The 13,665-nt window shown below is 45.4% G+C and overlaps 1 pseudogene; it reads right to left on the minus strand.

The window, feature by feature from the left end:
- Positions 1-8,847: 8,847 nt before the first annotated feature.
- Positions 8,848-9,575, minus strand: LOC129044946 (large ribosomal subunit protein eL6-like; annotated as a pseudogene).
- Positions 9,576-13,665: the final 4,090 nt, after the last annotated feature.

Raw genomic sequence — 13,665 nt, forward strand, 5'->3', positions numbered from 1 at the left:
GGCTATTAGAATTACCTCGCTAGCGCAGTGGCTCATGCCTACAATCCCAGCACATTGGGAGGCCTAGGCAGGAGGAGCAATTGAGGCCAGGAGTTCATAGACCAGCCTGGGCAACACAGTGAGATCCTGTCTCTACAAAAAATTTAAAAATTAGCCAGGCATGGTGGCACATACCTGTAGTCCTAGCTACTTGGGAGGTTGAAGCAGGAGAATCCCTTAAGCCCAGGAGTTTGAGGCTGCAGTGATTTATGATCATGTCACTGCATTCGAGCCTGGGCAACAGAGTTAGACCCTGTCTCTAAAAAACAATAAAATAATTTTTAAAAAGGAATTTCCAGAAAAACATAAAACCATGGTTTAAAAATGAAACAAATTAAAATGCTGCTTCTATTTTAGCAATCAATGGATAATAAGATAAGAAAACCCACATGGTCCTGACACTTCTATTTCTGTTTTTAAAATTTTATAATTTTGAGGTTAGATTTTTTAAAATCCTGATAGACTTGCGAACATCTTTGAAAACTTCAGCCATTATTAATTATGCTTGTCTCCATCCATTTCTTGTCCTTCCTCTACACTGCTGTACACTGCAGAGGACTAGCTCATGCAAGTTATGTTTCTTTTTTCTTTCTTTTTTTTTTTTTTGATACGGAGTCTCACTCTGTCACCCAGGCTGGAGTGCAGTGACACAATCTCGGCTCACTGTACCCTCCACCTCCCAGGTTTAAGCGATTCTCTTGCCTCAGCCTCCAGAGTAGCTGGGATTACAGGTGTGCGCCACTACATCTGGCTAATTTTTTATTTTTAGTAGAGACGAGTTTTCACCATGTTGGTCAGGCTGGTCTCAAACTCCTGACCTCGTGATCCTCCTGCCTTGGCCTCCCAAAGTTCTGGGATTACAGGCATGAGCCACCATGCCCGGCCACAAGTTATATGTCTTTCTTTGTTTTTGTTTTTGTTTTTGTTTTTGTTTTTTTGATACAGGGTTTTGCTCTTATTGCCTAGGCTGGAGTCCAGTGGTGGGATCTTCGCTCACTGCAACCTCTGCCTCCCAGGTTCAAGCGATTCTCCTGCCTCAGCCTCCCAAGTAGCTGGGATTACAGGCATGTACCACCATGCACAGCTAATTTGTATCTTTAGCAGAGATGGGGTTTCACTCTGTTGGTCAGGCTGGTCTCGATCTCCTGACTTCAGGTGATCCACCCACCTTGGCCTCCCAAAGTGCTGGAATTATAGGCTACTGTGCCCGGCTGGCTGGCTTGCTTGCTTGCTTGCTTTTTTTTTTTTTTTTTGACAGAGTCTCACTCTGTTGCCCAGGCTGGAGTGCAATGGCACCATCTCGGCTCACTGTAACCTCCTCCTCCCAAGTTCAAGTGATTCTCCTGCCTCAGCTTCCCGAGTAGCTGTGACTACAGGCGCCTGCCACCACGTCTGGCTAATTTTTGTATTTTTAGTAGAGATGGGGTTCCACCATGTTGGTCAGGCTGGTCTTGATCTCCTGACCTCAGGCAATCCGCCCACCTCGGCCTCCCAAAGTGCTGGGATTACAGGCGTGAGCCACTGCACCAGGCCTGCAAGTTATATTTCTAAAGTTCTCTCACCTGGTTACTTTTGGTTAATAGGAGGGATATTGGAGGATTTCTGCTTCAGCCAGCATCTTCAACATTGACAGTGTCTTTTTGATCTCACCAGAGTCTCTTCCTCCTTATCTTGCTTCCACGGGGTGGTCCTTCCCTTAGTGGTTTCAGTTCCCATTGAGTGGTCCCAGCTCACGGGCTCTGTTACCACTACCTCCTCCACTGATTCTCCAGCCCTCGGGGTGGTAGAGGCTTCCTGCTGTTGCTAATTTCTGAGTTGCTTCCCCATTCCCTGTTACAACCCATTTGTAACTACCCTCCTGTATAAAATTCCTTCTATTTAACAACGTGGCATAGACTCCATTTCTGTTTCTCTGACTGGACCCAGATGTAATTAATCTAAGGTAGTGTATATGGACCATGGGAATTAATGCCATTCAATCAACCATCAAAAGACAAGGAGAGGCCGGGTGCCATGGCTCACGCCTGTAATCCCAACACTTTGGGAGGCCGAGGCAGGTGGAACACTTGTGGTCAGGAGTTCAAGACCAGCCTGGGCAGCATAGCGAGACCCTGTCTCTACAAAAAAAAAAAAAAAAAAAAAAAAAGCCAGGCATGATGGTTTACACCTGTAGTCCTAGCTACTCAAGAAGCTAAGGTGGGAGAATCACTTGAGCCCAGGAATTCAAGGCTGCAGTGAGCCATGATCATGCCACTGCACACTTCAGCCTGGTTGACAGAGTGAGACCTGTCTCTAAAAAAGTACAAAGAAAAAAGAAATGAAAAATAGAAGCCTAAAAGATTTACTGTCTGGCCATTTACAGAAAACATTTTCTGACCTCCGTATTAGGTAATGGAGTAGCCAGGCTCAGAGACATGCTTTGAGAAGGCTGGTTGCGCTTGTATAATCATTCCAAGCAAGGTGGAAATTGGTGGTAGAGAGGCTAGTGGGGAACCCAATGCAGTAATCCAGAAGGGAGATGAGGAGGGCTGTATTAGTCAAAACTTTCTGATTGCAAGTGATCAAAACCTAACCTAACCAGACAAGCAAAAGTGAACTTGGAACACCCTGCAAATTGTCTCTCCAATATCCATTCCTTGTCTTGCATACTAAGAAAAGCCCAATTTAGTATGGGTCAGCAGTATATGTAGTAGCTAAAATATTTACCTTTCTAGAGTGCAGGTTGGGATAATCTGCACTTAGGGCAGACCATATATGACCCAGTTCTGGCCAATGGAAGAATAAAGGAATTTTCAGAGTTAGGCTTGCAGAGGTACATGCCTGGTATGCTTGTTCTTTCAGCCCTTTGTCCCTCATCTTTTCCCTCTCTTCTTGCTAAGAAAGCAGACTCCATTTGGGATGTACAGTCACTATCTTGCCTCACACTAAGGATAGTGGAGCAGGCAAACATAGAAGCCTGGGTCTTTTATGACATCCTGTAACCTGGAGCAACTGCTCTAACCCTGGAATGCCTAACTCTAAGCATTTTTTTTTTTTTTGAGATGGAGTCTCACTTTGTCACCCAGGATGGAATACAGTGGTGAGTGGTGTGATTTTGGCTCACTGCAACATCTATCTCCCGGGTTCAAGCAATTCTCCTTCCTCAGCCTCCCTAACAGCTGGGATTACAGGCGCCCGCCACCATGCCAGACTAATTTTTGTATTATAGTAGAGATGGGGTTTCACTATGTTGGCCAGGCTGGTCTCAAACTCCTGACCTCAAGAGATCCACTGGCCTTGGCCTCTCAAAGTGCTGGGATTACATACATCAGCCACTGTGCCCGGCCCATCTATTGATGGGAAGAAAATTAACTCCTATATGGGTAAGCCATATTAATTACTTGCAGCCAAACACATCCCTAACTGATAGAGAGAATTTGTTGGAAAAATCCTGAAATAACTGAGATTATACAAACTGAATCCCATTACTGTCCTTTGCATATTGGATTCATTTTCTTTTCTTGCACTCATCTGGCTTTCTTTACTCCTTGATCCACATGGCAGAAAATATGGCCATGGCTGGCCGGGTGAGGTGGTTCACGCCTGTAATCCCAGCACTTTGGGAGGCCGAGGTGGGCGGATCACGAGGTCAGGAGTTTGAGACCAGTCTGGCCAACATGGTGAAACCCTGTCTCTACTAAAAATACAAAAATTAGCCAGGCATGGTGGCACGTGCCTGTAGTCCCAGCTACTCAGGAGACTGAGGCGGGAGAGTCACTTGAACCCGGGAGGCAGAGGTTTCAGTAAGCCAAGATCATGCCACTACACTCCAGCCTGGGTGACAGAGCAAGACTCCATCTCAAAAAAAGAAAGAAAGAAAGAAAGAAAGAAAGAAAGAACGAAAGAAAGAAAGAAAATGTGGCCATGGCCAACAACGGCGTCTATGTTTTACATTGTATACCTACAGTCATTGAAGAGAGATTAACCACACTCTCTTGGTCTTAAATATAAAAAAGTAAGAAGAAACTCATTGTCCCACTTTGGGCCACATGACGGCCCACAGACCAATCAACCATAGACAGATAGGGTAGGTCAACTATAGACATGAAATCTCCAGCAGGAACGACATGAATAGAATGGGAGGAGAGGCAGTACCCACCAGAAGGAAGATGCCTGACAGACAAAACCACAGATATTTACTACAAAACCTGAATGAGGGTGGTGGTAGCAGAGTTAGAAGACAGATTCAAAGAATAATTAGGGAGAAATCAATAGTTGACTGATTGGTTTTGGGGGAGGGCAGTGAAAAGACAACTTTGGCCAGGCGCGGTGGCTCATGCTTGTAATCCCGGCACTTTGGAAGGCCGAGGTGGGTGGATCATGAGGTCAGGAGATGGAGACCATCCTGGCTAACACGGTGAAACCCCGTCTCTACTAAAAAAAATACAAAAAATTAGCTGGGTATGGTGGTGGGTGCCTGTAGTCTCAGCTACTTGGGAGGTGAGGCAGGAGAATGGTGTGAACCTGGGAGGCGGAGCTTGCAGTGAGCCGAGATCGCGCCACTGCACTCCAGCCTGGGCGAAACAGCGAGACTCCATCTCACAAAAAAAAAAAAAAAAAAAAAAAAAAAAGAACTTCAAGGTTTTTGTTTCTTGTGAAAAAAAAAGAATTACTGATTGAATCAAAATGAATTATTATAAACAGTAACTTTGGCAGTCAATTCTTCTCTTTACATACTTCACACAGATTTTAACACCAGATTCTAACCTTAGTTCCTAAAGATTCCACACATGTCAATATGAAAATCACAAAGCTGCCAGGCGTAGTAGCTCATGCCTGTAATCACAGCACTTTGGGAGGCTGAGGCAGGCAGATCACAAGGTCAGGAGTTCGAGACCATCCTGGCCAACATAGTGAAACCCTGTCTCTACTACAAATACAAAAAAATTAGCCGGGCGTGGTGGTGTGTGCCCCTGTAGTCCCAGCTACTCGGGAGGCTGAGGCAGGAGAATCGCTTGAATCCGGGAGGCAGAGGTTGCAGTAAGCCGAGATTGCGACACTGCACTCCAGCCTGAGCGACAGTGCAAAACTCGGCCTCAAAAAAAAAAAAAAAAAAAAGTCACAAAGCTTCCAATGAATGAAGGAGCAGAAAGCAGGGAATAGGTAGTTCACAAAGGATGAAATTAAAGAAGCCGCTGGGCACGGTGGCTCACGCCTGTAATCCTAGCACTTTGGGAGGCTGAGGCGGGCAGATCACTTAAGGCCAGGAATTCAAGACCAGCCTGGCCAGCATGGCGAAACCCAGTCTCTACTAAAAATACAAAAAATTAGCCAGGCGTGGTGGCATGCACCTGTAGTCCCAGCTGCTTGGGAGGCTGAGGCACCAAAACCACCTGAACCTGGGAGGCGGAGGTTGCAGTGAGCCAAGATCTTGCCACTGCCCTCCAGTCTGGGCAATAGAGCAAGACTCTGTCTCAAAAAAAAAAAAAAAAAAAAAATTAGAGGGGTTAACAAACATGAAAAATGTTCTAACTTACTAGTGATCAAAGAAATGTAAATCAGGCCGGGCGCGGTGGCTCACGCCTGTAATCCCAGCACTTTGGGAGGCTGAGGCGGGCGGATCATGAGGTGAGGAGATCGCAACCATCCTGGCTAACACGGTGAAACCCCGTCTCTACTAAAAAAATACAAAAAAATTAGCTGGGCATGGTGGCAGGTGCCTGTAGTCCCAGCTACTCGGGAGGCTGAGGCAGGAGAATGGCGTGAACCGAGAAAGCGGAGCTTGCTGTGAGCGGAGATCGAGCCACTGCACTCCAGCCTGGGAGACTGAGCGAGACTCTGTCTCAAAAAAAAAAAAAAAAAAAAGAAAGAAATGTAAATCAAAACAAGGAGGTAAGTCATTCTAAAAAGCTTATTAGATTAGCAAGTGGGCTGGTTACTGAGGCAATGTGCTAGACCTGGGTGTTCAGCTGTGTTTCAGATGACAAAGGAAATAGGCACAGCCTTTAAAGTAAGCATTGTGGCCAGAGTTATTCATGAACCATAGAAATGTTCCACCTCCGTGATTTCACCACTGAAAAAAGACCCTAAGCAAATAATCCAAACTGTGGAAAAAAAGCCCTATGCATTAAAGATGTTTTTCACAGCATTGCTTAAAAGAGTAAAAATAATTTACAAACAAATAGTTGGCCAGGTGCAGTGGCTCACGCCTGTAATCCCAGCACTTTGGGAAGCCAAGGCGGGCTGATCACGAGGTCAGGAGATCGAGACCATCCTGGCTAACATGGTGAAACTCCGCCTCTAGTAAAAATACAAAAATTAGCCAGGCGTGGTGGTGGGCACCTGCGGCCCCAGCTACTCAGGAGGAGAATGGCGTGAACCTGGGAGGCGGAGCTTGCAGTGAGTCAAGATCCCGCCACTGCACTCCAGCCTGGGCAACAGAGCAAGACTCTGTCTCAAAAAACAACAACAACAACAACAACAACAACAAATCTAATAGTTAAGTACTGGCTTAATAAATTATGATATCCTGTTACAATGCAACCTTATGCAACCATTAAAATGATACCAAATAAAAAGGATATAGCAACACAGAAAATGCTTTTGGCCGGGTGCGGTGGCTCATGCCTATAATCCCAGCACTTTGGGAGGCTGAGGTGGGTGGATCACGAGGTCAGGAGTTTGAGACCAGCCTGGCCAATATGGTGAAACCCTGTCTCTACTAAAAATACAAAAATTAGCTGGGCATGGTGGTGTGCATCTGTAGTCCCAGCTACTAGGGAGGCTGAGGCAGAAGAATTGCTTGAACCCAGGAGGTGGAGGTTGCAGTGAGCTGAGATTGCACCACTGGATGACAGAGTGAGACTCTATCTCAAAAAATAAATAAATAAAAGAGAGAGAGAGGCCGGGCGCAGTGGCTCATGCCTGTAATCCCAGCACTTTGGGAGGCCAAGGTGGGCGGATCACCTGAGGTCAGAAGTTTGAGACCAGCCTGACCAACGTGGAGAAACCCCGTCTCTACTAAAATACAAAAACATGAGCTGGGCGTGGTGGCGCATCCCTGTAATCCCAGCTACTTGGGAGGCTGAGGCAGGAGAATTGCTTGAACCTGGGAGGCGGAGGCTGCGGTGAGCTGAGATCGCGCCATTGCACTCCAGCCTGGGCAACAAGAGTGAAACTCTGTCTCAAAAAAAAAAAAGAGAGAGAGAGAGAGAAAGAAAATGCTTTTAATGTAACTTTAATTATATTAGCTATGTTCCATGTATAAATTCAAATAAACCCAAAGCATATGAAGTAATAAATGAAAATTCACTTCAGGTAATTATTACTAGAAGTTTTGTGTGTCTGCAAACTTTTTCTATGCACACAAAATCGTATATCTCAATACTTTTACTCTTCACGTGTCAAAAATTTTCCATGTCATTAATAGTTCTCTGAAACATTTTAAATGGCAGTTTGATAATGTACTGTGCAAATAACATATAAGTATGTACTCAATATTCCCATTATTATCAGTAAACTATGATAAACTTTTGGCTGCAAATAATCGAAACTCACCCAAGCTAGCTTAAGGAAAAGATATAAGCTGCTATAAGGATACTGAAGTGTTTCACAGGATGCAGAAGTAGGAATACAGAAAGTGACTAGAATGTAGGTGAAATGCTCCAGAGAATATTTTGTCTCTATCTCTTATCTCTGCTTCTCCCCACATCTCTGCCCCTATTCTCCTCTCTCTGCAGACTGGCTTTCTCTGTTTTTCAGTCTATCTGGAGGACAATAGCCATGATACAGTTCCTAAATTTTTACACTCCTACCATTCTAGATATCAGTCCAAACTAAACCAGAATTCGTAGGTGTGAAAGACAATATAATTGACCTAGTTTGGTCAGGTGTCTACCCCAGTCTAATCAACTGTGGTCAGTGGATCAAGGTTCTGCTTCTGAGGCTTGAATAAGAAAGGTGGTGATGTGAATCAGTCCCACTATTCCCAAAAAAGGGTGAATCATTTGTGAGCTGGGAAGATACCCCAAGAGATGTCTGCTATAGCCTCCATGTGTCAATTTCTCTTCTTAGAATGGATAGATTAAGTGAAATTATTAAGTCAAATGATATGAGCATTTTAAGACCAATTGCTTTCCAATCTACTTTTATTTTTTATTTATTTTTTTTGAGACACAGTCTCACTCTGATGCCCAGGCTAGAGTGCAGTGGCATGATCTCAGCTCACTACAGCCTCTGTCTCCCAGGTTCAAGCGATTCTCATGCCTCAGCATCCCCCATGTAGCTGGGATTACAGGTGTACACCCCCCCACCTAGCTAATTTTTTGTATTTTTAGGAGAGACAGGGTATCACGATGCTGGCCAGGCTGGTCTGGAACTCCCGGTCTCAAGTGGTTCTCCCACCTCAGCCTCCCAAAGTGCTGGGATTACAGATGTGAGCCACTGTGCTCAGCTCCAATCTACTTTTTTTTTTTTTTTTTTTTTTTTTGAGATGGAGTCTCGCTCTGTCACCCAGGCTGGAGTGCAGGGGTGCTATCTCCACTCACTGCAAGCTCTGCCTCCCGGGTCCATGCCATTCTCCTGCCTCAGCCTCCTGAGTAGCTGGGACTACAGGCGCCCACCACCATGCCTGGCTAATTTTTTGTATTTTTAGTAGAGACGGGGTTTCACCATGTTAGCCAGGATGGTCTCGATCTCCTGACCTCATGATCTGCCCACTTCGGCTTCCCAAAGTGCTGGAATTACAGGCGTGAGCCACCTCGCTTGGCCCCCAAAGCTTCTTAAGCTGATAAACAACTTCAGCAAAGTTTCAGGATACAAAATCAATCACTAGCAGAAAGCACTAGCACTCCTATCCACCAACAACAGCAGGTGTCTGGGCTTTCGCAGCTTCTTCTTGAAGTAAGCATCAGTAAGATGTTTGGGGATTTTTACATTACCGATATCAATTTTAGTTGAGGTGGCAATGACAAATTTCTGGTGTGTTCTTCGTAGAGGAACTCGATTGAGGACCAGAGGTCCAGTCACAAGTAACAAGCCACTAGCCAGCTGCTTCAGGAAAACCACCTTCTTGCCCCTGTGGCGTCCAGTGAGGATGATGAGAATGGTCCCGGGAGTGATGCTGGCTCGCAGTTTTCTCACGTGCTGACTGAAGGATTTTTTGCCGTGGCTCAACAGCTTTCGAGGCACATCCTCAGTAGGATAATATCTAGGCATTTTGAGAAGTTTAACCACCTGGGTACCGCCATTCTTGTCACCACCAACTGGTTTTGTAACAGTTGCAAGAAACTTCTCCTTCTTTTTCTTTCCAACCTTAGATTTAGCGGCTGAGTACTTCCTCTTGTACATGGCCTTTCTGGAATACATGGCAGATCGGTAATATCTGCCAATTCCTCTGACAAGGACAGGACATTGCGGCTGCAATGGGGCTTTCCCTTCTTGGGCTTTTTAGCCTTGAGGTTACCCTTTTTCACCTTGCCACCAACATCAGCCTTCTTGGCTTCGGGTTTCTTCTCTTTAGTATCTGGCTTCTCAACTTTTTCACCCACCATCTTGCAAGATGGGAAACAAGTGTCTGCATTTCTTCCAGTCTGCCCACACCTGTTCTTCAGCCACTGCTGTCTCCTGCCTGGTTCCCCTCCCTACCCTGCCACCAGTTCTTCTGGTCCTCTTCTCCTCCCTGGGAGCCATAGCTGCCTTTGGGCTATACAGGTCTCCCAGCTCTGTTTTCTGGAAAGACAATATTTGTAGAGAAAGTTCAGAGGTCCTCATTAGCAGGAGTCAACACTGCAGCAGTCTATATTGCAGAACAGAAGCTGGGCACTTACATGTGGTATCAAAGCATCAGCTGCCTGGAGAACTTTTCTTTGCTAGTGCTGCGGATAGAGCATGCAATTATGCAGACGAAAGTTTCATTCCCCTGCCCTGCATCTCTCCATGATTTCACCCGCCCCACCCACAGACTCCAATACACAATTCAATCATTACATTTTGTGTATGGTGTTGTCATTATCTATCTCCCCCTTAAAGTACTAACTCCGGCCAGGTGTGGTGGCTCACGCCTGTAATCCCAACACTTTGGGAGGCTGAGGTGGGTGGATCACCTGACGTTAGGAGTTCGAGATGAGCCTGATCAACATGGTGAAACCCCATCTCTACTAAAAATACAAAAAAATTAGCTGGGCACGGTGGCAGGCGCCTGTAATCCCAGCTACTCGGGAGACTGAGGCAGGAGAATCGCTTGAACCCGGGAGGCGGAGGTTGCAGTGTGCTGAGATTGCACCACTGCACTCCAGCCTGGGAGACAGAGCGAGACTTCATCTCAAAAAAAAAAAGGACCAATTCCTTGAGGACAGGGACTATGTCTACCTTGTTTATCTCTGTGTCTTCAGTACTATTAAATTCCTCTCCTAGATTTCCTCTGCTAACACTTCCTCGGATCCTCTTAGATTAGCTCCCTCACTGGGAAAAATAAAAAATAAAGGCTATAGGTAGAATAGAGGTTCAAGAAGAACCATTTGTCATCCACAAAGCTAAAGAACAAGAGCAGTAAGTTTGTTCTGTTTTGTTTTGTTTTTGAGACCGAGTCTTACTCCGTTGCTCAGCCTGGAGTGCAGTGGCACAATCTCAGCTCTGCTTCCCGGGTTCAAGTGATTCTAGTGCTTCAGCTTCCCAAGTAGCTGGGACCACAGGCGTGCCACCACGTCTGGCTAATTTTCGTATTTTTAGTAGAGATGGGGTTTTGCCATGTTGGCCAGGCTGGTTTTGAACTCCTGGCCTCAGGTGATCCACCCGCCTCAGCCTCCCGAGTAGCTAGGTGCCACCACACCCGGTTAATTTTTGTATTTTTTACTGGGATTACAGGTGTGAGCCACTGTGCCTGGCCAAGAACAGTAAGATTTTTTAACTGAGCCCTGAATTTACAAGGCTTATGGTGAAAGGAATCTAACATTTTCTAAGTGCCTACTAAGTACTAGGCATCTGTCTTATTCAATACTCTCTCCTTTACTTGGTTTCTCTCCACCGTAGGAAAGATGGTAGCCAGCAGCCCCAGGCTCACATGATCTCAGACAAGATCCTGCAATGAAAAAGGAGAGGGATTCTCTCTCACAGTATATAGATTAAGCCAATAAAGGATTCTGATTAGCCCTCTTGAGTTACATGTGCCCTGTGGACCCATTACTGCACCAGGGAGATGAAATACTATGACAGACGTGGCTGAGTTATGTGTCCTATGACAAAGAGGGGCAAGTTATTATCCAAACAAGTGGGGTAGAAAAGCTTGATGGGCAGCAAAGAGCATTAGTTTACACAGCTATGGAGTATTAAAGCAAGTCGCGCGTGGTGGCTCACGCCTGTAATCCCAGCACTTTGGGAGGCCGAGGCAGGTGGATCACCTGAGGTCAGGAGTTCGAGACAAGCCTGGCCAACATAGTGAAACCCCATCTCTACTAAAAATACAAAAAATTAGCCAGGTGTGGTGGCAGGCACCTGTAATCCCAGCTACTCTGGAGGCTGAGGCAGGAGAATCACTTGAACCCGGGAGGTGGAGGTTGCAGTGAGCCGAGATCACACCATTGCACTCCAGCCAGGGCTTGAACAAGAGCGAAATTCCACCTCAAAAAAAAAAAAAAGTATTAAAGCAATTCTGTCATTGGAGCCTCTCCTCTAACATTCTAACCATTATACTATATGGATTGCCTTTTTCTGCCCTGAGGAGATGGCTTCAAAGATTTAAAGGGCCTTTTCAGCTCTCTGTTAGAGAGAGAACGTGTTCTTTGCACCATACCTTGATCACTGGGCCTGATCTGAAATAATCCAGAGAACTAGACATCCAGCACATCTGGGTGGATCAGCTCCCATGACTAGGTCTTCAGAGCTGATATTGGGACAGACAGGAAATTTCAGGCCCAGACAGAATCCTTATCAGTCCCCAAGCAATGGGGATTGTTTTCAAACCAAAATACACTCACACCCCATTTATTTGACCTACTTGATTATCAGTCTTCCTTCAAATGACAACAGAACCTTCAAACTCACCTCTGCTCTAGCCATTTTATCCACTTGCTTTTGAAAAAGACTTGCCGCTGAAATTCATCCATCTCTTCAAAAATAATTTGTTAAACACCTGCTGTATATAAGAAACTATACTGGGTAACTTTAAAAACCTTAAGAATAAAAAGTCTGCAGGTGGTTGAATCTGCAGACGTCAGTCAGACCAGATGAAGTCTTCTACTGAGTTCCTTCAGATACATCCAAACTCAAAGGTCAACAGAACAATGATCAAAGCAGATATGACAGGCCCAGCACGGTGGATCACACCTGTAATCTCAGCACTTTGGAAGACCTAGGCAGGTGGATCACTTGAGGTCAGGAATTGAAGACCAACCTGGCCAACATGGCAAAACCCTGTCTCTACTAAAAATACAAAAATTAACCGGGTGTGGTGGCACCTAGCTACTCGGGAGGCTGAGGCAGGAGAATCGCTTGAACCCGGGAGGTGGAGGTTGCAGTGAGCCAAAATTGTGCCATTGCACTCCAGCCTGAGAAACAAAAGCGAAACTCTGTCTAAAAAAAAAAAAAAAAAATTAGCTGGGCATGGTGGCATGTGCCTATGGTCACAGCTACTTTGGAGGCTGAGGTGGGAGGATTGCTTGAGTCCAGGAGGTCAAGGCTGCAGTGAGCCCTCATTATGCCACTGCATTCCAGCCTGGGCAACAGTGAGACTCTATTTCAAAAAAATTTTTTAAAGATTAAAAATGGCACACATGTATAGGGTACGTACCATGAATGAGCTTGTAGGACTGGAAATTGCTCTGCATGAGTCAGTTAGTGAGTGGCAAGTGAATGTGAGGGCCTAGAACATTACTATATACTACTGTAGTCTTTATAAATAATATACACTTAAGCTACACTAAATTTACTTTAAAAATAAAGTACTTGTGGCCGGGCGCGGTGGTTCACGCCTGTAATCCAAGCACTTTGGGAGGCCGAGGCAGGCGGATCACAAGGTCAGGAGGTGAAGACCATCCTGGCTAACACGGTGAAACCCCGTCTCTACTAAAAATACAAAAAATTAGCCGGGTGTGGTGGCGGGCGCCTGTAGTCCCAGCTACTCAGGAGGCTGAAGCAGGAGAATGACATGAACCTGGGAGGTGGAGCTTGCAGTGAGCTGAGCGCGCCGCTGTACTCCAGCCTGGGGGACAGAGAGAGACTCCGTCTCAAAATAAATAAATAAATAAACAAACAAATAAATAAATAATAAAGTACTTGTGCTGCAACATTACAATGGCCTCAGCAAACTATTGTAAGGGCAAAAAACCAAACACAGCATGTGCTCACTCATAGGTGGGAATTGAACAATGAGAACACTTGGACACAGGATGGGGAACATCACACACTGGGGCCTGTTGAGGGGGGGAAGGGGGGAGGGCTAGCCTTAGGAGATATACCTAATGTAAATGACGAGTTTATGGGTGCAGGACACCAACATGGGACATGTATACATATGTAACAAAACTGCATTTTGTGCACATGTACTCTAAAACTTAAAGTATAATAAAAAAAAATCTGGATTAAAAAAAAAACATTACAATGGCCTACAATGTCACTAGGCAATAGACATTTTTCAGCTCCTTTATAATCTTA

This window comes from Pongo pygmaeus, chromosome 1 (assembly GCF_028885625.2).
Source record: "Pongo pygmaeus isolate AG05252 chromosome 1, NHGRI_mPonPyg2-v2.0_pri, whole genome shotgun sequence".
NCBI lineage: Eukaryota > Metazoa > Chordata > Mammalia > Primates > Hominidae > Pongo > Pongo pygmaeus.